The sequence below is a fragment of the Sturnus vulgaris genome, chromosome 11 (genome assembly GCF_052056855.1).
Source record: "Sturnus vulgaris isolate bStuVul1 chromosome 11, bStuVul1.hap1, whole genome shotgun sequence".
In the NCBI taxonomy this organism is placed as follows: Eukaryota; Metazoa; Chordata; class Aves; order Passeriformes; family Sturnidae; genus Sturnus; species Sturnus vulgaris.
In genome coordinates this window covers 3,775,596-3,803,529 of record NC_142253.1, presented here as the reverse complement: position 1 = coordinate 3,803,529, position 27,934 = coordinate 3,775,596, and the positions used below count along the sequence as shown (strand labels likewise).

At 45.1% G+C, this 27,934-nt stretch overlaps 1 protein-coding gene across 11 annotated transcripts in view; it reads right to left on the bottom strand.

Annotated features, from left to right (window-relative positions):
* Positions 1 to 27,934, bottom strand: part of FOXP1 (forkhead box P1) — a 379,555-nt gene that overhangs the window by 351,016 nt on the left and 605 nt on the right. For 2 of the 11 annotated variants that reach the window (XM_088171266.1, XM_088171265.1), the window contains exons 1-3: positions 25,853 to 26,445; positions 23,532 to 24,456; positions 23,260 to 23,415 (exon numbers count right to left, since the gene is read on the bottom strand). The exons of 1 other annotated variant lie outside the window; for it this stretch is intronic. The gene's annotated coding sequence lies outside the window, so the exon portion shown is untranslated. 8 more of the 11 variants (XM_088171257.1, XM_088171261.1, XM_088171256.1 and 5 more) reach the window with 8 other exon arrangements.

The following is a 27,934-nucleotide window of genomic DNA, read 5'->3' as shown; positions in this document are numbered from 1 at the left end:
AGTTAACTAGAGCACCAAAAACATGTGTTGAGAATCACTGCACACACAGACCACCTTCAGAAATGGGGATGTCAGCTCCAGACAGCCCCTAAAATTGGGGTTTATTATCATGAACTGTTGAAAGAGCCACCCTTGACTGACCATTAACTGGCCTCTATTTCCTTAGCTGAAAACAGTTTGTACTTCCCCCTCCTAAGGGTGAAAACCCTGTTCCAACACCTGCGAGACACTTAGGAGCTCCTAATTATTTTACAAAAATGAGCAGCACAGATAAGACAACTGCTTTAAAAGGGTTTCCATCAGGAATCATTGAAAGAAAAAGAAAAAAAGGTAAGTGTATTTAATTTTTAGCCTATTTATTTATGGATTCCATGAGCAGAGGTGGCAGGACCCACTACCATATTGGTTAAAAACCAAAAAACCAAAGCCATCACCCTAAGGTGCTCACAGCCTCATCTCTGAAGCTTCATATGTGACTTTTTCCAAAGTCTCTCCTGACCTCCCTTGTCCAGCTAGCTCTTGGAATATACTCAGAATGTACTCATAAAGCCTTTGTCTTCTTGCTATGGCTATGCCTTTCATAGGAGAAGAGGAACAAAACCAAAAAGAAAAAAAAAAAAAAAAAAAAAAAGAAACCACCCAATAAAAACAGACACATTTTCCAAGCTAACAAGCCCAGTATAAACCTGTGAAGAGGAACAGGTTGCACAGATGCTGGTGCTTGACCAGAGCACGTGGAAGGCTGGGTAAGGCCATCAGGGAAGTGATGCCAACACAAATTTGGGCCCTTCTAGGGATGAGCTCCTTTGCCCCTTCCCTGCTCCGCCCCAGCAGCAAAGCCAGCGCCTCGGGATATTTAAGAGCACTGCATATGCAGACACTGGGATGTGCAAAATTATGCATGCATGTTTGGAGGCCATTTTAGAGCCCGGCTCATGAGTCATACAGAAAGTAGATCAGGAGAAAAAGAAAAGTTTAAAGATGCGTCTTTTTGTATTCTTGCTGCGGCAGCATGGCTTTGCTCTTTTTTCCCCCCCCTTTTCTTTAATATTGAAACTCTCGTTCTGCAGCTGTTGGAAAATTCCGAGTTAAACCAGGAGTCTTTTACATTAGTGCTAATACCGTGATAGTCAGCTGATAACATTTCAGATATGCAAAATCCAAGCCTGTCAGGCTGGTGCTCACCACCGTTGATTATTGCACAGGAGCACACGAGGAATGAAAAGCTGCGTGGTTGCTTCTCCCTTGTCCTGCTGCCAGCGAGGTGTAATAATGCTATTATGAAAAGTAAACAGGGATGAACTCTGCTGAAACAGTGAAGCCTGAGCTGAGAAATCAATTCCTGTATCAGTCGTGGCCCCATAACAGAGTAATGCTGTCACAAAGTTCATCAAGCCCTCAAGATCCTCACCCTGGTTTACCATACTGTGCATATTTCATTGGCACTGAATATTCATATTGTGACAGTTTCTGGAGACCAACTAAAGCTGGCACAGTGGGGGAAAAACAGCCCTGGAGTTCAGCCACCAGCTGGAGATTCCATCAGGAGGTTCATGCTTGGTTTTCCTCTTTTCCATGGACTTTCTGCCCAGCTGCACATCCCCTGTACCTGTGCTTGCCCAGCTCTAGGACAAGGATCTCACATTCTCCTACCTTGTGGGGGACAATGTGTGACAGACCCCAGTGTCCTGTTCCACTGGCAGACAGTGCTGCTGGGTGCTGTAACAGCACATTGCAGATCAGAGTCCAAAAATAAGATGTATTCTAAGACAGGCCCCTTCATACCCGATAGGGATGTAAATGGGAAATAAGTGCTGCCAGCAGACAGGGACTATTTGAGCTTTGTGGCACTGATGCACTGAAGAGGTACTGATGACTCTGGGATACAGGAAAGTGGTTAAATTGGGGTAAAACTGAAGAGAGCTGGGAAAAACTTTGTCTCTGCAAGAGAGAACAAAACCGTGAAAGGATGCAAAAGCAGTTTGAAGTCAGAGTGGTGCTTTGCCACCACAAACCCAGGGGTTCTCGTGATGGAGAAAGTTTCAGAAATAAAGATACACGTTAAGAAAAAAAAAGATGAGGCACGAAGATACAAGAGAACTCACTGTGAGTACCAGCTGAGTCAGAGAAGGGCAGGATTGTGAGACATTAAGCAGGTAACACCACCTGGTCTCACCACCTTGGAGTCATGGGGGAATCACTCACCAGGGCTTCCTTGACCACGCTGTGCAGTGTGTAGTCCCTTCCTATTTCCTAATGCTCTCCAAACCACTTAAACATACCATACATAAAGCACAAAGCTGAGAGTTATTACTGTCAGCCAGGCCAAAATCTGTGGGGTGGTTCAATGACTCTCTGACGTGCCTCTGATGAGGAAGGTGAATGAATGGGAGAAGTCACACCCAGGTGAGCAAGGACGGCAGTGCCTCAGAGCACCAGACCACTGCACAGGGGATGCTACCTTCCATGAATCTGGGCACAAAGATGATTTTCAGTGCTCTATTTTTTTTTCTATTTGCTGCTGTTTCGTTTGTATGTCCAGGAATTTCTTCTTCAATTATTAAGTGCTAGACTATTCCCTGATCTTTTTCTGCATGCTGCACTGTAGGCTGTCTCCTGTCCACCCCATCCCCTCCCCTGCACCATCTCTTGGCCAGGAATTCAGCACCTAGTAAACATGAAACCATCAGCAGAACGACCCTGATTAAAGTTTGGAAACCCACCCCTCACCCAGAGTTACTCCTGGGGCAAGGAAGAACACCCCTCTGTCTGCACCACCCAGTAAAGATCACGTACTGAAACTGCTCTGAACAGCCACATCCACGCACCCTGGGCTGAGAACTGCACCCAAGCTGGAGTCAGTAAGCACAGCCCTGCTGACAGGTAACTCACATGTGAGTTTCTCAGAGAAAAGCTGACACTTTTGTAGAAGAACCTGCACGATTTTAACCTCCCCTGCAGCAGATAAACACCTGCAAACCACGACATTCATCTGCCAGCGCAGACTTGGAACTCAGGCAACTGGGCACATAGGGGTGACATATGGGTGATGTCCAAATTCAGCAGGGGTGAGCAATGACACATTTGCTGCCCTCCCCTTCTTCAGCAACTGGAAAAATCATTGCAAAGGAGGCCACGTCCCAGAGCCATGGCTGGAGGTGAAGGATCAGCACAGGATTGCTGCAGAGGAAGGAAATCAAGAAGGAAATGGCTGGGCCAGATAAAATCCCCAGTCCTGCCTCTTGTCAAACAGGAGGTTTCTGCTTCAGGAACAGATGGGAAGAGAATCCACTCCATGGCTAAGCCAGAGGAGGTACAGGAGCCTGAAATAAAGTCCCTTTGACTTCAGCTCTGTGTCTGACAGCCTGGCTCAGTCATGGACCCAGCAGATAACAGGCGACCATTCATCAGCTCAGCCAACACACAAAGGCAAGAATTTCCCTTCTTAAAGAGATTTAATGATAGAGCTTTAGAAAGTGGTTAAAGGAGAGAGACTGAGAGTGAACACACTACGGATGAGACCCAGTGGGCTGCTATTAATATTTCCCTGAAGCAGACACTCCAGTTTGCAGTATTGGAAGGACACAATTCCAAGAGCTAGGCACGTTCTTCAAGCAAAACACTGCCCAGCTGCAAAATTAGAGCTGAGTTCAGAGAAAAGTTTTTCACTCAATCTAGTCAAATGGACTACTGACTTTTTTTTTTTTAATCCTAAACAGAAAAAGCTGACCATGAATGCTTGTCTTCCTTGGTATATTGAAAAAAAAATATATATATATACAACTAACCAGCTGGCTGGGGATGTCAGCCAATTCTCTGTCCAGGAAAGATTTTTTTTATTTTTTTTTCACATCTTCCTTTGAAAATTGAAAGTTAAACCATGCTCCATAAGGACAGGCAGTCAGAGAGGAAGCCTGCAAGTGCTACCACACTCATCACCCAGAGCTGCATCCTCTTGTGCCAGTGCATCCTTCCAAAACACACCCCACCTCTGCCATCCTGCCCGCAAAGGGCTGCAGATGCTGTGCCTTTTCTAGGGTGAAGCAGTTGGGAGCAGAGAAAAGCAGCTTTCAGCTCTGCAGCTTTTTTCCTGTTCAGCTCCCTGCAACACTTGCCTTCCTTTTTGGTACAGAATACTTCAGTTGCCTGGAGCTATTCTAGTTTATACTGGGCATTCATAGCAGAAGCCCAACATCTCTCTTGCTATTTTTGCTCATGGCTACCTAGGCAAGCAGCTCCTGTACTACAGAGAAGCACCTTCTTAATGAAGCAACTATGAGATCAATGTTGTATGACTTCCAAGAGCAAAACAGTTTACAATTAGCTGAAGGTCTGGTATTTGACAGTTTTTTATGGCTCTTTTACAACTGTTTGCAAATCTTTTCTTCCTTTAAATTATTCTGAAAAGTGTTAGGGGAAAGCCAAAAGTTATTTTGTGCAAGCATGTGTCTACTTGCATGAATCCAAAAGTCTTTTTAATTTAAAACCACCATTACAAACGCCTGTATTTACATGATAGTTGTTTATGTAATGCTCTAAAGAAAATCTAAATGAAGCACAGAAGCCAATGCTAATACAGAAGATGGTGGGAGTTAATGAACATGCTCCTGGGGCAGTCCAGGAGATGGCAAGACTTACAGCCTGTGCCAGAAAGATTCAACAAAAAGACTACATCTCTCATATTCTGATACAACGTCCATGCGTGCATAACCTGTGATTTTTAGCCTCCTCATCTGGATTACTGTCATGTTCAGGACCTCTGTTCACATATTAGTCCAGCATCAAAAAAAAGTCGGATTTATGAGGACACCACCCCCAAAATTCAATCTTCCTCTTGAGAGTTGGAGCATTTCAATAAATGAAAGCAAACGCAGAAATTAAACTCAGAAGCCTCTCTTCAAGCAGGCCTTTCCTGACTCCACGCCTCTCTTCCTTTCATTCATGGCATGTGAACCTTTCAGTACTCCTGAATCCAAGTCACAAGCCTGGAACAATCTGACTTCCAAAGCGGGGCAGCAGCCCAGGTCTTGGCTCCCAACAGCAGAGCACAGCCCCCCACCTTCACCTCAAAGCATCACCTACTCCAAGTGAAAGCACAAGAGAAAGCATTCACAGATAAAAAGCATGTTCTAGCCTGAGGCCTGTCAGCATGGCACATGCCTAAAGAGAAAAATGAATCTGCATGATAGAGACTTGAAATGCAGGTGCCTGGATGGCAACGAGGATTTCCAAAAGGAGGCTCATGTATGGTAAAAGAAAAGAAAAAAGGGATGCTCATTTGCAAGAGAAGGCAGGACAAAAACCAAAGCTACACCTGTAAGAAACAAGTTTCTTTGCCAGATGCAGTAAGAAGGTTGTACCTTCATTTGAGACTCCAGCCAAAAAGATTAAAGCCATTTCCACCCTCACCCAGATCACCAAGGAGACCAAACCTTCTTGAGCTTTTAACTGCACTGAAGTCAGAGCTGAGGGAGGATTGAAGAGAATCCTCTCTCTCCCAAGCCCCAGATCACTATCACAGTCCCACTGTGTCCTCCCTGCTGCTCCCTGTCCCAAGGGATGGAGCAGCTCCCAGCCAGCACACCCCACACAGCTGGGGAGGCATCCTGGTGGACAGGACACCCTGATCCTTGCCAGCTTTCCCTTGTAATCATGCCCATGGTTTGGTAACACCGTGCCCACAACCCAGACTGATGGCATGCAAGATCCTACATCTTCCAAGGGAAGCTGAGCTCCAGCTCACAAAGTGCCTCCAGCAATGGGGAACTCTACCAAGTTATGTACTCTTATGCAAGTTTGGGGTTTTTTAAACACCTGAAGAAAAAAAAGAAGAAAGAGAAATCAATCCAGTAATCCTTGTTGATTATACTCACAGTAATTATACTTGTGTTATGCCAACAGTATCTTCAGTCTTGAGATTGGAGATAGCTCAACTGCCTCACGGATGAAACAAACCATAGGTTTTAAGCCACTAGAAAAAGGACAGTAGGTGTGGAAGGTGTTTTGGGGATGCAGGACAGGCAGAGCAGCTGGATGCTGGTGCTGTCTGTAAAACCACTCCGCTCCTACCTGGGGCAGAAAGGATAGCCCAAACTCTGCTCAAACAATGCCTTCCATGAAAGCAGAGCAGCCAAGGTGCAAAGACACAGCAGAGCAGAGCAGGGGCCACAAGTCCAAGACAAGATGAAGATGAAGATGACAGCATGCCAGGATGATCAGACGAGGCTCTCACTGAGCAAAACAAGGCATTTTATCCAGCTTCAACAATTTTGCTGTGGGGACCTGCTGTGTCCCCCAGGGCAGCCAGTCCCTGGGAGCCCAAGCAGGTGCCAGCTGGGACCTGTCTGTGCCTGGCATCACATGTGCCACCAGTGGGGGATGGACAGAACCCTGTGCCACCCAGCCCCTCTGTTCCTGCTTCTTCCAAGCTGAGCAAAAAGGTAAGAACAACAAAACCCTCATCCCCACTTACCTCTCTGTGCAGCCAGGTGTTGGTAGGGTTACTAAACTTGTAATATCTACATTTTTCCTCCTAGATGAAGGCTTTACATTCACATCAGCAAAGAAATGCCCAAGGTTTAGAGGGCTTGATCCAAGAGCTACCATTCTCCAGCCTTTACAGGAAGAACGTCCAACTTCCTAAATATTTGAATATATATTTTACAATGTAAGTACATTGTGTGGGATGAGAGAGAACAGTCACCACATCACAGTTTGCTCAGCTGGATCCTGCCCAGCTGTGGGATCACTAGTGAGCAACAGATAAATTTCAGTCCTGTTCTGACATTGGTTCCTCCTGTTGGTTTTGGCGTGTTGCTTAACACCCAGCATGTCCAAGTTTCATCACTTTATATATACATACATAGATCTATGTATACATACATACTGTAGGAATCATATTTATTCAACCTCCTACAACGTTCAAGAAAGCACTGAATTATGCTAAAGCAGTTGAAAGTGAGGAGCTCTATCAGAGACTGAGATCAGGAGCCTCGAGAGAACAAGCAGTGATTTCACATCAGCCTGCAGAGCTCTGGAGTGAGCAGCCATCGCCAGCCTTTGAAAATCAGGACCCTTCTGAGAGAGCTTAAAGACGGGTGAAAAACACTCAAGATCTTCGGAGGAAAAAAAATATATAATATATATGATCAGAAGACACCACAGCCAACCCAAAGCACTTATGGGCAAACCACTGATTTGCAATTCCAAACCACTTTTCCGCCCAAATCCTCCGCTTACTATCTTATCTGATCTTCTCTGAGGGAATCCCCCAAACCATCTCGGCTTCAGAAAGGACCTCTCAAGCTGTGCTCTGAGCACTTCTTAGCACTGAAGGTTTGTGCAAAATGCTGACAAACTAACTGCCTTTTTTTGTAGGTTTTTTTTTTTTTTGTTCTGGCAAGATTATTCTTATCAGGCAACCAGGCTCTGCTCTCTTAAAGGCTGCCATACCCCACACAGACACACACCTTTACTGGCCACATGTTAATATTGGCATAAAATAAATTTTAAGGTGGACGTGCTCTGTATGAACACTGCAACAAAAAAAAAGCTGCTTTACTGATGTTCAATAAATGTTTTAAAGCCATCAACCATGGGCAATGCTGCTTAGTGGCTCAAAACCAGGCATGTTCTGCTACAATGGTAAAAAATACTGCTAAGAAATACCTCAGACCCACTGCAGCACACCAACACAGGGGTCATGTTGAAGCAGATTGAAGACACTGATGCTTCTCATTAGCAAAACGTCCTACATTAGATGACCTCAGCATTTCACAAGCATTATATTTAAATCCTCCAGCAGTCTCTTAACATGGCAACCTTTTCCCATTCCCATTCCCAGAAGCACAAAGAGGTGGAGGACATGGTGTAGCAACAGTTATGAAATAAGAAAGTCTCAAATTTCTGACAGCAAATTTAAATTTGCAGGCTTCATATTAATGCCTTTCATCCGAAAATATTTTCGCTGAAATCAGTAGGAAAGTTAAGAAGGCTCCCTCCCTCACCCCTTGTTATCCTGCCTTCTTTGGAAGGGAAAAAAAAATTAAGAAATTACCATCAATTTGGAATCAAAATCCTATCAGCCAACAATTTTTGAGGTACACTGCATGGAAACACACCTGTTTTAACTGGGGATGTCAAAAGCCCAAAAAAAAGTGTCACAGAATAATGATGCTTTTTTTGAACAATCAGTATCAGTCTGTTCTTGGCATTAATTTTGGAAATGGTATAGCTAATATGACAGCTATGATTTGGAGCCTTCAAAAGGCATAAGCTATTGGCATTTTAAATACATTACACACAAACACGCACGCACCCCTACACCCACACTAACTCTGCAGATTTGTTCTGCTCCTGTCTGCTGGCTCTTCTGCGTCTACTCCACAACAGATTGTTTCCTTCCCTCATCCCAGTTTTTTCCTAAGGGGGCTTTACATCAGGCACCCAAATAAAAAGGGTTCAAAGAGACCTGCATTACCACAGCACACAGCAGAAGGGATCCTCTGCGACTCAATGGACACAATCAAGCCTTTCAATTAAACTATTACCCAAAAAGGTGTGGGTGGCTTATTACCAAAGACAGCATTTATTTTTAAAAATGGAGAGTACCATTAGAAACACCTAATATAACTCTTATTAACTTATTTGAATCTAGTTGTGAGCACATTGGGTTTCTAAGTGTCTGCTAACATAGCATTCTGTTTGCCTAATTAAGTTTTCAGTAGGTGAAGCTATAGCTCTCGCATTAATATAGGGAACTGAAAAAATCACATATAAACCAATGCTGAGCTTGATTTACCTTTATTGTGTAAGGATTTGCTACGGGCTTTTCAACAACTGCTAACTAATTTTCCATCAAAAAGCACAATTGCTGTACAAATTCCCATTCCAGCCCAAGCGATGGGGATGACAGACTCGCCCCAAATTATAAACCCTCCAGGCAATCCCTACAGCACTCCCAGGCCCTCTGGTTTCCCTCATCACTTTTTCCCTTTGCCAGTCCACGTTCTGAACCTTGAGCTTATTCCCCCAGCCGTGCTGCTAAGCAGTAACGCTCTAGCTGGGGAGCATCAAGCAGAGGAAAATTACCATTAGCCAAAAAAAAAATTAATCTTAAGAGGCTTAAAAGAAATCTCAGGGAATCAACTCCGATCTCCATGACAAATAATTAGCAAAATAAAGATAAAATACTGAAGCATCTCAGCTTTCCGCTACATTCCAAAGCGGCTTATTTTCTCCCTAAATTTTACTCCTGCTGCATTTAAAATGCTCGATTGCAACTTCCAAAAAAAGAACAGGGGGATAAAAACCCAAAAAAGCAAACAAAGACAGAGTGTTTTGCCCAAAAAGACAAGATTTCTGCCTGGCCAGTCCCTGTACAAGCAGGGCCCCCAACCCACGCCCCACGAGACCTGCTTATGGGGCGAGCACTCCTGGAACAGGCCTGTATTACAGCATTAATATAATTTACAAAATGGTTAAAAATCAGAATGTTTTTGCTTCGTGAAAAATAACACACTTAATGCTTTTCATCTGGCACATAAAATTTACAATACCTCCAGGAACATTTTCTTTGGTTAAATCAACACTATTGGTACTTTTTTAGCCTATAAGCATATTACAGCCCTAGCTTTTTATGGGTTTTTTTGGTTGTTGTTTTCACCCATTGTAATAAACTTTTCAGAACCAGAAATGATCAACAATAAAATGCATTCCCATGTCAAACAATTTTAACTACTGCTTTTAAAACAATAATAAAAAAGGCGGGGTTGGGGAGGGGAGGAGGACTGGCTTCAAACCTGACTGGTACAGCAACTATCTAGGCAATTAATATAAAATAATCGTCAGCGCGGCCAAACTTCGAGCGCTCGGCGCGGAATGGTTTCCATGCGGCTTGCAGCAGGCAGCCGCAGCAGATGTTGGCTGTTAAAGGGCGCAGACGACACAGTTCATGACTCCTGCGAGGCGGCTGCGGCACATCTGCAGCGCACCAAGAAGGCGAGCGCAGGAGCGCGGCACACACAGCGAGCAGCGCCGGGGCCAAGCGAGCCGAGCCGAGCCAAGCCGAGCCGAGCCAGCCTCTTTCCGTGCCGAGGCTAAAAATAGAGGAGGTGTTTGTTTGCTCCGGCGCTGGAGCGGAGCATCCCGGGCGCGCCGGGTTCGCGGCGAGCGGCAGGCGCTGCCTCCGAGCGCCGCTCCGCACGCCCGCTCCTCATTAACTGGGCGGCGATCCAAGTTCATCTGGGCCCCGGAGAAAGGCAGTGCTTGTGTTTAGACCGCACAATACTGACATAACATTAACAGATTTACATATGCAAAACTGTGAAGCAACAGGCATTCCCCCTCAATTGACCCACAGCTTGTAGTGGCTGCCGAGTTATTCCCTGCTTAGGCTCCGTAACCAAGTGGGCGTCATGCGACTACCATCTGGGTACCACTTATTTAAAGCTGGCAGTCTCTCTGTAATAGGCAAGCTGGCAATAAGCAGGAAGGGAATAAATTGCATCATTTAGTTAACATCCACTTGCTTTGCGGCTGTTAAAAACCCATGACTGAATAATAATTTGGTTATTTCTTTTGCCAGACAATGCTGTCAGCCAAAAGCGTACTACGCATGCTGCAAAACGTCAGCTTGCAAAATTTCCACTTTAAAAATAAATTAAAGAAATTTGCAGTATAATGCGAGCTAAGAAGTTTTTCTAATGCTAGCAACTCAAAAGCAATTGAGCTCTGAAAATAAACATGCACTACTGTAGTCACCAGATTCTGCTTTTCCCTAAAATCTTCGTTTTTATCAGCCATCCACTCCAATCCATTAAATTCACCAAACATCACCAACCTGGCCCATTACAAGCACAGGAATCGGGATTTGCTTGCAGGAATGCTCGTTAGATCCCAACACTTCTCCATTTCATGTTACCCACTGCCCTCCTCATCTTTGCCTTAATTCGTAGATTTTATCATTTCCTTCTGTCTGACAACTGCTTTCACACAAATCAGTATCAAAGAAAGTGGCTGAAACCAGAGACCACTGAAATACAGCTAGAACGTAGCCTTTGTTAAAAAAACAAAAAAGGAGGAAACAAAGAGCTTTTGAAGTGGGTTTCTCTTTGGGGCTCTTTAGTTTGCAGAAAATTAAGTTATCAATAGTAATCAATTTTTTTTGGTCCAAATTTGCTCGAAATACGGCCTATGCACACGTATCTCAACATCCATCTCTCCTGAGGACGAAAGGGAAAGCCCATACTGAGTGGACTTTTATACTGCAGGGATAACAAGGCTTTGCATTATACAGTGGGAAAAGTCAGAAGAAACGTTTCCAGTGGGATTAATGGTGAGGATGAGCCCAGAGCACAGTCTGCAGGTAAGAGTGTTCTCAGCATCTCCACCTCCCACAAAACCAGGCTCGCTCCTCCCTCCTTACATTTTGAAGGGACATCAGGGACTCTGAAGTGCAGAAACAACACAACCAACAGTAAGTGGAAAGCTGAGTTCATCAGGAACTCACTTCCAGTGATGGAGAAGAGCACGGCAGAGCAGAGCCATGCTGCCACACACCTCTCACATCCCTGCAGCAATGCCTCCAGCATCCCGGGTATGGCACAGGAACACCACACAGCTGGGCAGAGACACTCCAAAGGCAGATGGGACACAGCAGTCCAGCCCTGCCCATCACTGCCATGTCCCCAAGCAGGGCTGAGGCACTAGAGCAGAGCCCAGCAGGCAGAGGTGCCAAAGTCCACACCGTGCCATGCTGCTGATGGCAGGTACATCCAAGAGCACGTGTGGATTCCATACAGGTGACCCCTTTCACAAGCCAGCAGCCACACAGCACAGCACTGGTGCAACAGGACCTTCAGCACTCATCTCAAAATCTTTCCTGAGCTAACACACACAACAATTGTTCACTTAAAAAAAAAAAAAAAATCATTTGGAAAAGGAGCTTTTAACAGACTTCCACAGCACTGTGCAGCTCTTGCTGCTCCATGTAGGATGCTCAGCCAGCCCAAGGCAGGCAGGCAAACACAGGATCCACGGCCACACACAGCACTCCACAAGGTGGGACCACCACTCGGGAATACAGCAGACCTAAAGGCCAGTGTAACAGCTTGCAGGCTTTACAAACAGGAATGAAAGTAAAATGGAAGAGAAGGATTTTAGTTGGCACCAACCTGACAAGACAGTGTCCAATGAAGGGTGAGAGTAAAAAAGGGAACAGAAACCGAGGGCAGAGAGAAAAATCTGTCAGAGGAAGTGTGATGCCAGAAACTGTTCCAGGACCCCATGGCTGGATGCCAACTCAAAGCCTTAAAAAAAAAAAAAATGCTACAGAGCCCCTAAAACCCTCCTGATTAAAAAATCTGTGCAGGCTGAGCTATGTCAAGTCATACTTGTACTTACTGTGCCTGCTCCACCACTCTCACCCAGAGGTCTCAGCTTGGAATACTTCTCTGGAGAGGAGACCCAAGGCATCCAGTAACTTTGGCAAGGAGAGATGTGCATCCCCTAAAGCATTTGTGTAATTCAGAGTGTTTGAAAAGCTCTGCAGTGCTAAGCCTTAGCACTGTTAATTGTATACACCATACCCAAGATCATCAACCCAGTAACGTTGTCAACCATGTGGTACATTACTATATGGGCAATCTCCCTAATTATTCTTGAGTTATTTTTTCCAGTAGATCTACAAAATTATCAGCATAAATCTCAAAACATTTACCAGTCAACAAACTCAGCACAACAGACATAAGCTTGGCCCTGACAAATAAAAAGACTAAGGAAAATGTATTTATTTGTAGCAAATGTCCTTTCCTATAACCATCAAACAGATTACAACTGCATTTCTTTCCTCGCACTGCACGCTGGGATCCAGGCATTTAACTAGCACACACTACAGTGCTGGATTAATCATAAATAGAATATATTTTTAAGTGCATTAATTATGTAACAGATGCTTCCAGGATTCCAATGGAGGCAATTTTTAAAATCCCAGTGTACAGTTTTATGAATCTGTGCTGTTTCAAGGTTGTTTTTAATTTGCACTCAATACTACACTTATTTAAAACCAAGAGGTAGTCAACCACTGCCTAATTATTTTTTTTTTCCAGTTCAGGCTGGAAGACATATCCTACACTGCTGCTGTGGGACACCCCAATTGGTGACACAGGTTCCTCCCATTTCTTTGCCATGATGATGGGTCTGAATAACGAGCTGTGTGAATGCAAGAATTCTTCATTTGCCTTCTATTAATTTCTCCTGCTCAGACTCATTTCTGCCATTCAGAAGTCTCGGTCTCCTCCTGCACATTCCCACTCACGTAGCAGATGTGATTCAGTGAACACAGCACACATGGAGGCCCTAACAGGGACAGTGGGACACAGACAGGATGCTCAGGGTTTCCAAACAGCCCTTTACCTATTGATGGAGTACCATGGAAAGTTGGACTCAATGATCTTAGAGGTCTATCCCAGCTTTAATGATCATAATTTTATGAAATAACTCTCATTGCTCTGAAAAGCTGAATTAAATTGAGATCACTTAGAAACAGAGTTCTGCCATATTAGAGAAAAATGGGGTTTACCTTACTTACCTTGATAATAACAAAAATGGCATATCCAGCTCCTGGCTATGGCACTTTGGTGACAGGGACAGGGACATGGGCGGGACAATAGAGACCTCAGCAGCCTTTGGATGGCTGCACTGGAACACCCCAGGGCACAAGCACCACAGCCTCCATGTGCTGATGAGAAGTTTGCTTTCCTTTCCATCTTTGCACATCTCACAGCTCTTGGATCAAGTCGCACATCTCCTCACAGAGCTTCATCTCTGCATCTGTCTGCAACGCTTAATTTGTCATGACTTGGAGGGGCATTTTTCCAGGCACTCGCTGCATGTGCAGCCTGGGAAGTGGCAGAGCCCACACCCTGGTAACACTGGCTTGGACTGTCCCAGCCACAAATCCTCCCTCTGGTCCGGGAGGGGAGGGGAAAATATAAGAGAACACAGAGCAAATAAGGTTCCAATCAGATGTGGTGTTGACACGTAAGAATGAACAGTGAATAACCCTAATGCAAGGTGAGGGTAATTTAGGAGCACACAGTAATTGCAAATGCAACCTCAGCATGTGGTGAAGAGAGGGAGGGGGAGAGGACAGGAGGGGTTTAGGACCACAGCTCTGCTCACCTGCACATCAGCTGCCCCCAGGGATATCCACACCTCAGGGCAGGCACAGACCAAGCAAGAACAAAAGGTGGGTGACAGGAATTTTATTCCTACTAAGTATTTCATTCTGGCTGCTACTCCATTCCAAAAATAAAGGTAATAATTAAAAGTGAGGGTTAACACTTTGCTGCCTTGCTTCACGGAGTGCACATTCCAATTCCTCAACAAGGCAGTGCAAAACCAGGCAGTGAACAGGCTGAAGTCAGCTGGAGCAGGCAGATGACTTTGTGCAATACCCTGGGGCAGGCAGCTGTGTTCTGGGCTGGGTCTCACTTCCCTGGCACACCACAGCCAGTCTCCACCAGTGTCCAAGGACTCCTTTTCTTTCACTGACAGTGAAAGCTCCGTGGGTACAGCCCTGGCCAGTGGGTACCCAGCCTCTCCTCGCTCCAGCCTCCCCCAAAATTATCCATGGGCTCTGACGGGGCATGGAATGCTCACCTCACCACCAGGCACTGGTCACACAGCAAGGCTTGGGGCAGTCAGGGACACCCTGCAATGCTGCTCTGCGGTGCCAACCCCTCCCAAAACACTCTGCTGATCCACCTGCAGCGGAGCACAGGGACAGCAAAGGCAGAGAAGCTCTCAGGGGCAAGAAGATGCCTCCACGTGGGGAGTGAGGCCAACCCTGAGCACACAGCAGGGCAGAGGGATCAGGTCCGAGCCAAACTGCAGCACACCCTCACCCCCATAAGCCCTGTGACATGGGAATGCCAGCACCACGCCAGGTTATCCCAAGACAAGACTCGTGGGCTGGACCTGCTTGGCATGGCTCGAGCAAGGCTCCCTCGGGGCTCCTCCACTTTCACTTCCTATTAATGTGCACCTGCACCCATATCAAAAGCAGTAAAAGCATAAACTGTATTCAAAGCTTTACTCAAAGCCCCACTGGAAGCCTGAGCTGACGCTGGTGCACGCCAACACCTGGGCTGAGCAGCAGCCCCGGTGACACTGCCTGTGGCTGTCCCTGCACCAGAGCCACCACGGCCACCTGTGCTCCCCAGACACACACACCCAGCACACCCATCCTGCACAGGGTATGGGATGGACCCCTTTTGGGGTGAACCTGTTCCTGAGCTCTGGCCACTTCTTATCAGCTCGGCTCTCTAACTCCACAAGAGGATGTCAGGCTGGGAACAGCTTTATCTGAGTTTTATGTGCAGATGCATTTGCTTATCACACAGGTAAGTTATTATAAAAACAAGAGGAAACAACAGCAGCCAGTAACTTGGGCATCTCAGTGCCCTCATCACAAATTCGCAGCCTCTGGACCAGCTCATTATGCACAGCTCACAGGGAAGAAGGAAACCCAAATACACAGTGCCAGGACATGCACAGCAACAACTTCAGTACCTGGCACTAACGGAACAGCATCAAGTTATCAGTTAAAGGAAACCCCACACTTGGCAGCTTTGGCAGGGTGGTCCCACCAGCAGGCACTGCTGGGAGCATGCCCCAGGGCAGCTAGGCAAGGAAGGATCCTCCGCCCAGACTGAGAAGAGCACATCCAGACACAAAGCAGAGGTCTCACGTTACAGCAAACGCAATCAAGTGGCCAAGGGGGTGGCCCTGACCCCTTCAGACCCTCCTGTGATCTCCAGAATCCAATGAGGATGTTCAACTGGCAGAAAACATGTTTTTCCTGCTTAAGCCAGTTTTCTGCTGGTCCAGCTTCCTGTGCAGTCTCACCCTCTGGTCAGACGAAACACAGGGGATGCAATGGGAAGCATACCCAGGGACAAGCTGAGATATCTGAATCTACTTAACTGCAAAGTGAACCAAGCCCTCACTCTGCACAGCACCAAGCGCACTGTCAAAGTCAAACAGAAAGTAGCTTTCATGTGAGAAAAAAAACAAAGGAGGTAAAGGCTTTCCAAGGAAACAATTCTCCTTTGATGCATGTCATGAAGTTGTGAGCACACTTGAGTCACGGCACACGTGTGGACCATTGTGATGCTCTCACAGAGAGATGTGTCCTCCTCCTCAATCTGCTCAGAGCATCCACCAGGCAGAGGTTGAAACATGCGGAGGTGATTCAACACCGAGGAACAGAAACACTAAGACATGCTGTTCTTAACACAGAGGCCGTACCTGACACCACTTTTATTTACTCAGAAAAGTTTCCTGCCTTGTATCACCTTCCCCTGCCAATTTACCCATGCTTTGAGCAGAATCTCCATCTTACCCTGGATGGCTCACTACAATCTGACAAGTAGATAGTACTTCCAGTACAGGCACATTTTTTTTTCCCTTCGGACGTATGAGAAATACAAGTTGGAAACTTGAATATTACTTGTTACCTGATAAAGCATTATACTTTCTTTGGGCTTATGGCACCATGCAGGAAAAAAAAAAATGGAAGGGGGAAAAGTCTTCCTACCAGAATGTAAATATTTGTGCATAGCAAGAATGAAGTATTTCCATAAAGCTTCCAATAAAGATAACTGCAGGCCAAATTTTACCCATAGATACAGGCAAGTAACTCCAGCTAAAGTTACTCAGAGCTGCCCAAGTCTCTGAGAGGCCAACTCAAGCAAATAGTGTTCATGTCCAGAAGGACTGTGAGCTCAGGAGCTGAGGCCACATTCCCAGCTCTTTTGAGAGAGGCAGACGAGATCTGCTTCAAATCAGTGAAGAACTTCAGAGATGAGTCAAACGTGCAGGATTTGCTGCAATACTCGCTGCAAAAGAGGATGTGAGAACTGGCAAGTACGCTGTGTTTACTCACTGTGCCATCTAATTCTGGAAACTCGAGCTGAGATTCAGCGTTCGAGCACGACTCCAAGGGGTGGTGGGAAGATCCTGGCCCCGTTGCAAAGCCACTGGCTGGGCTAAACCGGTGGTACCTGCTCCAACAGGGCCATGGGCTGACCCAGACAGAGGTTCTGCAGCTGGCAAGAGAAGCCTCCTCGGGGCAGAAGCTTCACCACATCTGCCTCCAGCCCAGGAACGAGCCTCCGCAGGCACCGGCGCACACGAGGAACAGAGATGCTCTAAAAATCATGCACTGCTTCAGTTAATGACACAGATTTACTCTGGGTGTTAGCCTGTTTTGCTAAAAAAAGCCAACCAGATTTTTTTTTCCTGGTGCAAACTGTCCTTTATAGAGACTATTAATATCCCTCTTCCTTCAGTTTAAGCTCTACTTCTCTTCCTTGTTCTCCCACTGACTTAAAAGATAAGTTGCAAAACGAGATCTAATTTATCTCTATCTTTTGTCCTCATCCCTTCCCTCCTGTTACTGCCTGGACAAGCAGATTGTTCTGTAGGGAATCACTGCATGGAGCACAGAGTTTGTATTTGCTGCAATACTCACATTTTTAAGCAGAAAATGAAAGATTTTTACCTAGTTTATACCGAACAGAACCCCTTTGGTTCTGGCCTCATGTAATTAATTCTGCACAAAGTAATAACTTAGACAAAACACCTTGCTGTAAGCAGCCACCTCAAACAGCTGCAAATATTCCTCACGATCAGACACCAGTGTAGACAACAGCAGTGGATGGTGGCTGACAGGAGGTTGTGCTGAAACAACTGCATTTTTATTTTTCCCTTTAAATTACAAAAGATTATCATTTTACTCAGCAATGCCCCTTATTAAATTGAAGCTCTCCACATCAGAATTAAATACATCCTATCTACTCAAAATGAAGTGTATTATTTATCAGTAATATTTAATGACAAAAACCTGATAACTTTCTCCGATTATACCACTGATTTCCTCCAGTCATGCATCATTGGCTCTGCTGGTCATTAGCATTATCACAGTGCATAAACTCTGGCTTAGGCAGCAAGTTTGATAACAGAGCCAGACACCTATAGCTACCATTTTCCAGTTTGTTCAGATTTACTAGTTTACGTCCCTATGAGCGTGCCTCTATCTAATGGCATCGATTAAAATCCCTAAAAATCCTAGACAGTAAATTTCCATTTCCATGCAGCACGCTTCTGCACACTCAGAATTCCTCAGTAAATATAAAGCACTTGCTGAAAAATCAGATTTCCCCTTCAATTGGCTGAGGACCCTTTTCCTGAAAGACTATACTCCAGCCAATCTGAAAAATAAATAGGAAATATTTAGCCTTCTTGACTGTTTAATGCCAGGAATACATTGGATAGGCTTAAGATATTTTAGTTTACTTCACAGGCAATGTTCCATTTTAACTTATATGAAACAGTATTTTTGAATGCTGGAGATACCACTTTTATAGAAGTGAAGAAAAAAAAAATCAGAACAGATATACACGGTACAAAATGAGCTGAAATATACCAAGATGGGTTTCTCCCATTCTCAGTTAAATCCTGTAAATAAAATGACGGATTAGAAAGGTTTTCTGAGCAAGACCATTATTCCTCACACTGCTGGCCTTGAGAAAACTCTGATGGGTTAAGCCAGAGGAAAACTTTAAAATACTTGTACAAACAATAATTTTGCTGCATACTTCTGACATTCCTCTTTCAAAGTCTTTTATGTATCAAGTAATTTATCACCGAAAAATATGTTTTCTCTTTTCCAAGCCTACAACTCAGGAGCTTTACAAACCTTAATATATATTATCTAACACACATGCACAGGCATATAATTAAAAACTAACAAAACCAATTTATTACGAGCTATTTCAGAGACACCTTCTCCCAGTACTCATTTAATTCAATGACAGCAGGATAGGGCCCCTGACAACTCTCTGATTAAAATTAATTACTAAAGCTGTTAAGACATTATTACTATTGCAAAACTTACTGAGAAAAATCTCTTCTAAATCTGCTAATGCAGGTATAGGCCATGATGTTCTGCACAATCATCCAGAGAGATTCTTATATGTTACACACATGAATACTCTAAGACTTTATTATCTAGCCAAACTGATTTTCTTTTAATTTCACTTTTTTTTAACTCAGTCCATCCAACGAAGCTCCCATGATTTCAACAGGGGTATTTAGGGCCGAGGCCACATAACTGAAGCTGAATCTGCCTGTCTTATGGAAATACAACTATTTATGAAATTCACCCGAGGGGGAGGAATAATTTACAGTACACTGATCAACAGAGTTTGCATGGTACTGTCTGGAGGAGCCCTGTTTGGGAAGGAGAGCTGTTATGAAAGCAGGAAGTATCAATACTAACACAATTGGTGCCACTGGGTTATGTCATTTGCCGGGCAGATTCCAGCTCTCGCAGAGAAAATTTCAGTTTGGGTGTAGTTTCAGTATCACTAACTGCAGTATTAGAAGTTGGGACCATTATGCAAGAAACAGCAGCGATTTGATGAGGTTAATGCTAAATTCTGTGATTTGCTGAGGCAAAAAATGGATGGAACCCTGGCAGTGAGCTTGGGAGAACGGGATGCAGGAACACTAACACTGCTCCCCTCATCCAGGGGCTTCAATCTGATCCTTCAAAAATGAAACAGTGAAATATACTGTCATTGTCCTCCTCTTCCTGCCTGCTGCTCTACCTGCATGTGCACCATCCCCCCCAAAACACACTTTTGACCTGACTGAGCACCAGCCAATGCCAAAACCCTGGCCAGGCACATCATTCCTTGGACTACCAGCCCTTCCCAGCCAAAACCAGCTCCAATGTGCTCCAAACCCAGTCTTTGCAGCCACTCCATGATGCTCCACAGCCCCCTGTACTGCACTGCTTTTAAGGGCATTTCTGCCACAGGAGGAAAAGGAGGATTTACAAGACTGACTTTAATGGAATTTTTCTTTCCAGCACAAGTATAAAACGTGGGAACTGGGCTGGACGAGCAGCTAACAGAGATTTGTCATGAGGTTCATGGAAGACAGAGATCATGACTCACTGTCAGTGAGCTCACTATTACAACATAAAAACTATTATTAAAAATAAAAATGCAAGCACCAAAAGGAACACTTCAAGAAGGTTTTAACTTCTTAATCCCAAACAGAAGACCCATGAAATGAGGCTTGCAGCAGGCCCACCGGACAAAATCCATAAAACACAACCTTGTTATCAAAAATCTATTGGAACAGCACATTTCAGTTGAAAACTTCCCTCCCTATTTCTGCTCCCTTGGTATTCCTAGAAGTTTCTTAAGAAGAGGTGTCTCACTCACGCTCATCTCCCAGCTTTTTAGCAGCAGAAAAACGTACACTTCACATTCACTGTGAGACACCGGGAAGATGCTTTTTAAAACTGACATGGATTCCTAAAGAAATATCAGTTAATTACTTAATCCTCCTTAATGGAATGATCAACATCCTTTCAGCAAACAAGGCTGTGATGATTTAACGTTTTATTGCACTGGAAGAATTAACCCCACTCCTCTCGTCTGCTGCGACCGCTCATTTCTTTAGAATCAGTTCCATTTTTCACTTCTGCAGAGCAGCCCCCACACCCAGACAAGAAAAAAAACCAATAGACAAAAACCTGCCTCAGTTCTATTCTGCCAAGGCCTGACCTCCAGAGTGACAGAAAGGCAGGTGGCCCGGGAACCCAGGAAATCAAGGTACGAGGCAGCACAGAGCAACAAGCCCCAGCGTGAGCCTGGAACAACTTCATCAGCATCCCAGGAACACCACTTCAAAAGGAACCGGGGAGGGATGTTTGAATCCCAGCTCAGACAGCTCCTGAATCCCTGAGAACCCCCGGCCTTCGCTCTGGCAAGAACAAAAGTCCTTTCAGGGCTCCACTGCTCGCTGCAAGCAGACCCAGGCTCAGACAGAATTCTGCAGGCAAGTGTTGTGCAGGAAAGAGAATTCAGCATCGATTTTTGTGATCAGATGTTTAGTGGCTGCTCTGAACACTCCAGCAATCCCCCCTCACCATTTTATCTTCCTTTATCACAAGCTTTTTAATAGAGACATGACATTCTGCTTACTGCTGGGCTCTCTCTATTTATCTCTCTCTTAACAACACTTTGGCATCATCGGCTCCGCTATCTAAATCAGCAATAGTGCATGTCCGGTCACATAAAAGCAGAGAGGGCTTCCCAAGATGCCTTGGGAACTCTGACTACTCCGGTTTACTGATGTGTTAATATGCCCCATCCACTAATTAATGAACAAACAGCTTAGCCGGGGAGCTGGGGGAGGGACACCAACACGAAGACTGCGGAGAGCCCAAGGAAAGACACTTGACCCTAATTGTTAGCAACAAGATGACAAGACTGATCGGGAAGTACAGCTAAAACTCAGATCCAACATGAAAGGAAATGTCTGGCGAAGAGGGGAAAACTAACGATGCCATTGGAGGCTGCAGCCAACCTGCCACACTGTGCCACCTTCTGTCGGGCTGTCAGCACTCGGTGCCCAGCACCTGGCCTGGGCTCCTCAGCACCACGCTCTCATCACATCCCTCTTTCCATGCCCAAATCCTCATCTTCCTCCTGCAACCCTGCAGCTCCAGGGTGTACGCTTCAGCCAGGAAAAACTAGTAGGAGTTTGCTCCAACCTATGACGGGGTGATGAGAAAGCGCGGCTCACGCTGCGCCTTCCCAGCAAAACCACCTGCAGAATTCCAGCCAGTGGGTTTTAAGAAGGGCCAAAGTTTGGCTGAAGTTTCAGACAGACACAGTTTCACCTGGGGGAAAACATTCTTTGTCTTAAAATCAGCCTGGACCATGTACCACAACAGATATGCCTGCAGGTGCACCAGCAAGACAGTGCTGTGCCCCATGTGCACTTTGGTAAACACTTCCATATAGGGTTCAAACCCTTGGAAAAAAGGTTGTAAGCTCTTTCTACCTGAAAAATCAATTCAACTGAGAGTCACAGAAGTGCAGGAGATGCAGCACCATGCTCTAGGACAAACACCCAGGAGAAAGTTGACTCACAGATGGCACATCCAGTGCAGACACACCACGAACGCTGCGGAGCCCCAGTTTTCAGCTCTAGTTTTTTAATTTCAGTGCCCAGTTTTTTAATTCAGTGCCTCTGAATTAAACTAACTTAGCGAGGAAACAGGTCCTCCTAATAAAAACACACCAGTGACAAGCATTGTACAGACAGCACCATTAGCAGTAAACAATACACGGGAGAATCATCCAAACAAAACATTCTGGGTATTTATTTGTGTTGCTTCCCAAGACCATTGCAGCTAAACGGGAAACTGGAAGGGAAAAAAGCCCACAATTAGTTTCAGAATAGCACTCCCAGAAACACTGTAACCTATCAGATCTATGTAAATATTTTACGATATGGGTTCCATTTCAGTAGATCTGTCAAGATATTTACAGGGCTTGACAGTATTTCTGCCTTTAATTAAATTTTCACACACATACTTTAATGTAATTTAAATAGATTATTAGTTGTCAGAATATAGTATAAATTTTGTTTACGATTTAGTTACTTTAAGTACTCACATTGAGGAAACTCATTTAACCCCCTGACTGAGGAGCATTAAGTGTTGAGATGAGACTTCTAAAGAGCTTCTACTGCCCTTTGCACTCTTGCAATAATCTTAAATTACTACAACTTAATTGCAATTTCAAGGCACTAAAATGGAGATGTTTTAAAAACAGCACCAGGAGGGTCAATGAGAGGAGAAAAATTATTTAGTCCTCCTCAGGTACCAGATGCCTCTTGGGGAGAAACTGATTTTGCCCATACTCTTCTCTTTCCCCATTTACCATAGAATCTCATCTTCATTTGCAGAATGACGCGGAACAAAAAGTCATCAAGATTATTCTGGATACATGCCACATCCAAACAGCCATTAGACATAAGCCTGCTCACTTGCATGCATGGAAGAGACCCGTGCCAGGAGAACAGAAAGACAAAACCCTAGAGCGCATTTGCAGAGAAGGCTGCACACAAACAGAGCCAGCAGCTTCTCTGACTTGGGAGTTCCAGTGCTGGAGTAAGGAAAAAGAGCACGTGTTAAACCCCTCCAGAAATCCCAACCAGCAAATATCTGATCTCCATAAAACCGTACAACTGATTCCTCTACAGCACAAAACAGATCTTTTTAAAGTAAAAGACTACAGAGATCCCACAATTAAGTTTCTCCTCTGCATGATTTATTCCACGCTGGTTTTCTCCCCCCCTCTCTCTACACTGGCATCACCTTGTTACCTGCAGGAGCTGCAATTCCCAGCGCAGTGAGCTGCGGGAATCGAACCGCGCAGTGAGCAGGCTGCGAGCAGCGCTTCTGTCAGCACAAAACCAACCACTTCTAGCAAGCACAAGATCTTCTCTGCTTCTTCTTGCAACAAGGCATTTCACAAGGATCTGGCCAACAAAAAAACAATCAGACTCACGATTTGAACACCGCTGTGCCTCAGCACGGCCGGCGCTGACGCACGTCCTCGGTGGCACGACGTTAAGGGCTCCCAGCCTGGCCATACCTTTCGAAGCACTCCAATAAAGTTTTGCTTGCCAGGACCTCTAAGAATGGTCTCAAAGACACTGCTGATCTCTAGTGCACAGCATCTCTAAATTCCACCTAGCAAATGCTTTCTGGCTTCTCCTGCATAGCACATCTCTGCTGAAGCGCTCGCCGGGTGTGAAAACATGCTACTATACATGGAGGGAGGGGGAGAAAAAGTTTCAGTGATACGAGTTAGTGGCACAGACCAAAAGCCAAAGGCAGCAACATCAGCAGAAGCCCCCGTGGATGCCAGCACACTCTGGATCAGGCCCAGGGCAGCGGGCTGCACCCTGAGCTCACCCCTGGGGACACGGGGACCACGCCATACCCATGGCCATGTTCAGAGCAGGGTGCCACCGTGTCCCCACGCTGCTGACCACCCCCTGGGCTTCCCTTCCAGCCACCAGACCCTTCCCACCTGCTTCCCCAGCAGAGGCTCGCAGGGAAAAGCTCTGGGAAGCAACCTGACAGCAAGGCTCATCTGAGGAGTGATTAAAATGCGCTATTTAATTCAGCTTAAATACGGACAGCAAACAAAACCCTCGTGCACCCGAGCCCTGCAGGGCCTGACCCCGCTCCCCCCGCAATGGGAACCCCCAGGAAAGCTCCCTCCAGGTGCCCCTGTCCCTGCACACACGATGCTGGGAAGGGCAGGAGAGGCCTGAACAAACGCTGCACCTCCAAAAGACACCCAGCTACCTGCAAAAACCCCACCGAGCCTTCTTCAGCTCTGGCTCAGCTGTGTAAAAATATTTCAGCTCAGTGCCTTGAAGTTGCAATTAAATTGTAGTAATTTAAGATTATCACAAGAGCAAAGGGCAGCAGCAGCTCTTCAGCAGACTCCTCTCACCACTTAATGCTCCTCAGTCTTGGGGTTAAATGAGCTTCTTTAGTGTAAGTACCTTAAAGCAAGTGAATCGTAAACAAAATTTATACTATTTTCTGACAGCATATAATCTATTTAAATTTATTAAATCTTCTCGGAGAAAATTTAAGATGACAGAAGTATCATTATGCCTCATAAATAACCGGACAGCCTTGCAGAAATAACTGTATTTTACATACATATCCTACATATGTGTGCACATATGTTATTTCATTTGATACACAAATACATGCTCAACGGATATTTCACAAAAGGAATTGTGTTATCCAGTTCCATCTCTCAATATAAATGACCACAAGAGGTACGAATACTAAATGCTAGATACATTCCATACATTTGCCTTTTTACTACCAGCCTTTTTCCAAATTTTTACAGTGCTATGAAACAGGAGTAATTCAGGAACTACAGATATTTACAGTATATCACATCAGGGATGATAATGCAGATTTTTAGCTCTGAAAAAAGGTGATCCCCTCCATGAGAAACACATACTGCAGCGTATGCTGCACACTAATGTCCGATGCACAATTCCCTCAACTTCCCCTGCTCCTTTCTCCTACCAAGGCAAAACCCAGCTGTGTTACAGTTACTGGTGGAACTGATTTAAGCAGAAAATGTTTATAGATGTTAAAAAACATTACACATTACGCAAAATGGCTTAATAGCATACATGTGCATGTTTAATGCACATGCTTTTTATTGTCTAATTAAAATACATACCATAAAAATCTACAGGCTTTAGAATAAGTTACGCAGGACAGTTATGAAACCTTACCTTACAGAAAGTATAAAGTACTTATTGTGAGATCTGCACTGCTAATTAAAAAAATGCTTATGCAAAAAGATTTGGGATTTCTTAATTCTTCAGCAGATGTGCACTTGGTCTGCCTCCTGGTTAACATACATTAGGATAACAACCTCTTACTTGGATTTTTTTAAAATAGGTATTTCCATTGTTTTAGTATACTTTAAAGAAATGAAAGGGACAGATTTGTAAAGTTTGCGAGCGAGTGTTTGAATACAAACATGAAACTGTCACGCAACAGAACTAACCTCACTCCCCTGGTTCAGTTCGATTAGTACTCAAATCCTAACTGTTTACTGAAGTAAAATCAAGTGTCTATTCATACTCTTTACTTGTATTTCCACTAAAAAACTACACAGTAACAATCTCTCTGATACAGCCATGAAGACACATTACACAGAGTCTTGTAAAAATCCTGGCGTATCAAAAGCAAAGTCTATCCTGACTGCTTGGCAATATGTTTGAAAGAAGGATATTACAAGTTTTCCGAACTCTAGGAATGCAGTCATCCAACATACAGTGCTTAATCACAACCAAACTCCCCTATTTTACACCAACACAGAACTTACACACAGAGAGAAAAAAAACCAAATCCGCATTTCCTTACAATTCAGTGATCCAGAAATAAAAGCTGAATTCCACAGAACTTCTACGTTTTCTGCATTGCACTACTGTAAAGCCTTCTTCTCTGCAGATCTAGACAGCGTAAACAAAATCAAATCCTAAGTCCCTCTGAAAGTGTACAAATGCACTTCAAACCATAATTACTTTAAAAAAAAAAAGAAACAAACCCCAAACCCCAACCCATGCACATAAAACTAACTTTGCAATCAAAATCGTAAGCAACAGAAAGCCTTGTTTGAAATAGTAGTTATTTTTCTCAGAGTTATCCTTTGGTTTCACAACAAAGATCAGCATTTGTAATGGTCCATTTCTGCATAAGTGAACATATAGCCTTGCTGCCTGATCGAATAGTCCAGAGCTTTCAGTGAGGCAGCTCCTGACAACAGCCCAGCAGCAGCTTTGTTTGATCTCTCCTGCCTTCCTTAATCTGGGTTGTCAAGGTTCACTTGTTGGAGGCTGTTTACTTTACTTTTTCCAGAAAAAAAAAAAAAAGTGATTTTTTTTTTTCCTGTCTCTCATACAATGACTAATCCAAAGACTAAGGGGGAAGAATGCTGCCAATGCAAGATGTTAAAGCTACAATACCTTTTTGCAATGAGATTTTAGCCGACACCTTTTGAATGGTAACTAGTGGAGAGCTTCCTCCCCCAGTGCCCTGGTCCATTCAATATGGCTGGGAGATAGTTCAAATAAAATGTGCAGAGGAAAAGCTTCAGAGGAGAAAAGTTGAAAGGAGTAGCCCCGATTTCCCTGTCTTCCCCCAAATCTAGTTGCCGAGATGCACAGTACCTCCTTGCCCACACTCGCTTCTCTGGGAACTTGAGTTATTTCAGGCTCTCTCAAACTTACAAAATGTAAAAGCTTCTCAGCGGTAACAGAAACTGTAAAAAATAATACTAAACCGAGCAAAATGCCTGTTTTCCAAAATATTAAAGCAAGCCATGGATTAATAGCACAGGCAAAAAAGTTTCTTCGATGACATGCTTGCAACTTTGTGTAATTAAGCAGCTGTCACTAGTGACATCAACATTTGGTCAAATCAGGTAAAATCCAAGTTTAGAAAAACTGTATGGAAAAGAAACACAGTTTAGAGAATTGTTTTAATATTTACAACCATCCAGCACCCAGAAATCAGGAGGCTACACGGTGTAGACGACACACTATGAGCAGTACATATCCATTACTCACTCCGAGAACAGTTACTAAAAATGAAACCTTAAACTTCTGAGCACAGAAGTTGGGCTCCAGCTTCTCTACAGAAGCGGCTCAGAGAGCGCTCGCAGGCGGCAGATGCCTCGGGTACGGACGGGAGCGCTGCGCGCCGCCGCCGCTGCCAGGCTCGGGGTGAACCGGGGGGGAAAAAGGACGGGGAAAAAAAAGAAAAAAAACAACAACAACAAAAAAAAAACAAAACCCAAAAAAAAGTAATCTCGCTCAGCTTGGTTCACTCAAAGCAAAAACAAGCAATTAAAATCACTACAGCGAAGTGGCAGCAGAAGACTCGCTAGAAGCGCGGCGCTCCGCCGGGCGATGCTCTCCGCGCCCGGTCATTAAGAGTTACCGGGCGGAGCAGAGGAGGCTGCGCTGCGCTCCGCGGAGCCCTGCCCGCGCAGCTGCCCGCGCCCCGCTCGCTGGCTTGGTTTGGGTTTTTGTTGTTTTGGGCTTTTTTGTTTTTGTTGGGTTTTTTTTGTTTGTTTTTTTTTTTTCCAGGAAAGAAAGAAACCCACAAGCCGGCGGGGCGGGGGTGGGGAGGAGGGAGGCGCGGACACGCCGCTCGGCCGCCCGCAGCGCGCACCCCTCCGCTGCCCGGGGACGCGGGCACGCAGCGCGGGCCGGCAGGTGCGCGGGGCGGCCCTACTTACCGGGCACCGGCGGCGGCTCCGCGGCGCGCAGCGAGCCGCGGCTCCGTCCCGAGGCTCCGCACCGCGGGGCTGCGCGGGAGGGGGACGTGCGCGCACACACGCGCCTGAAGGACGCGCGGTCCGCACCCGCGCAGCGAGAAGTTGCGCCGGGCTGAGCTGGGGAGGCGCGGGTGTTTATTCAAACACTTCGTTTCAAAAAAAAA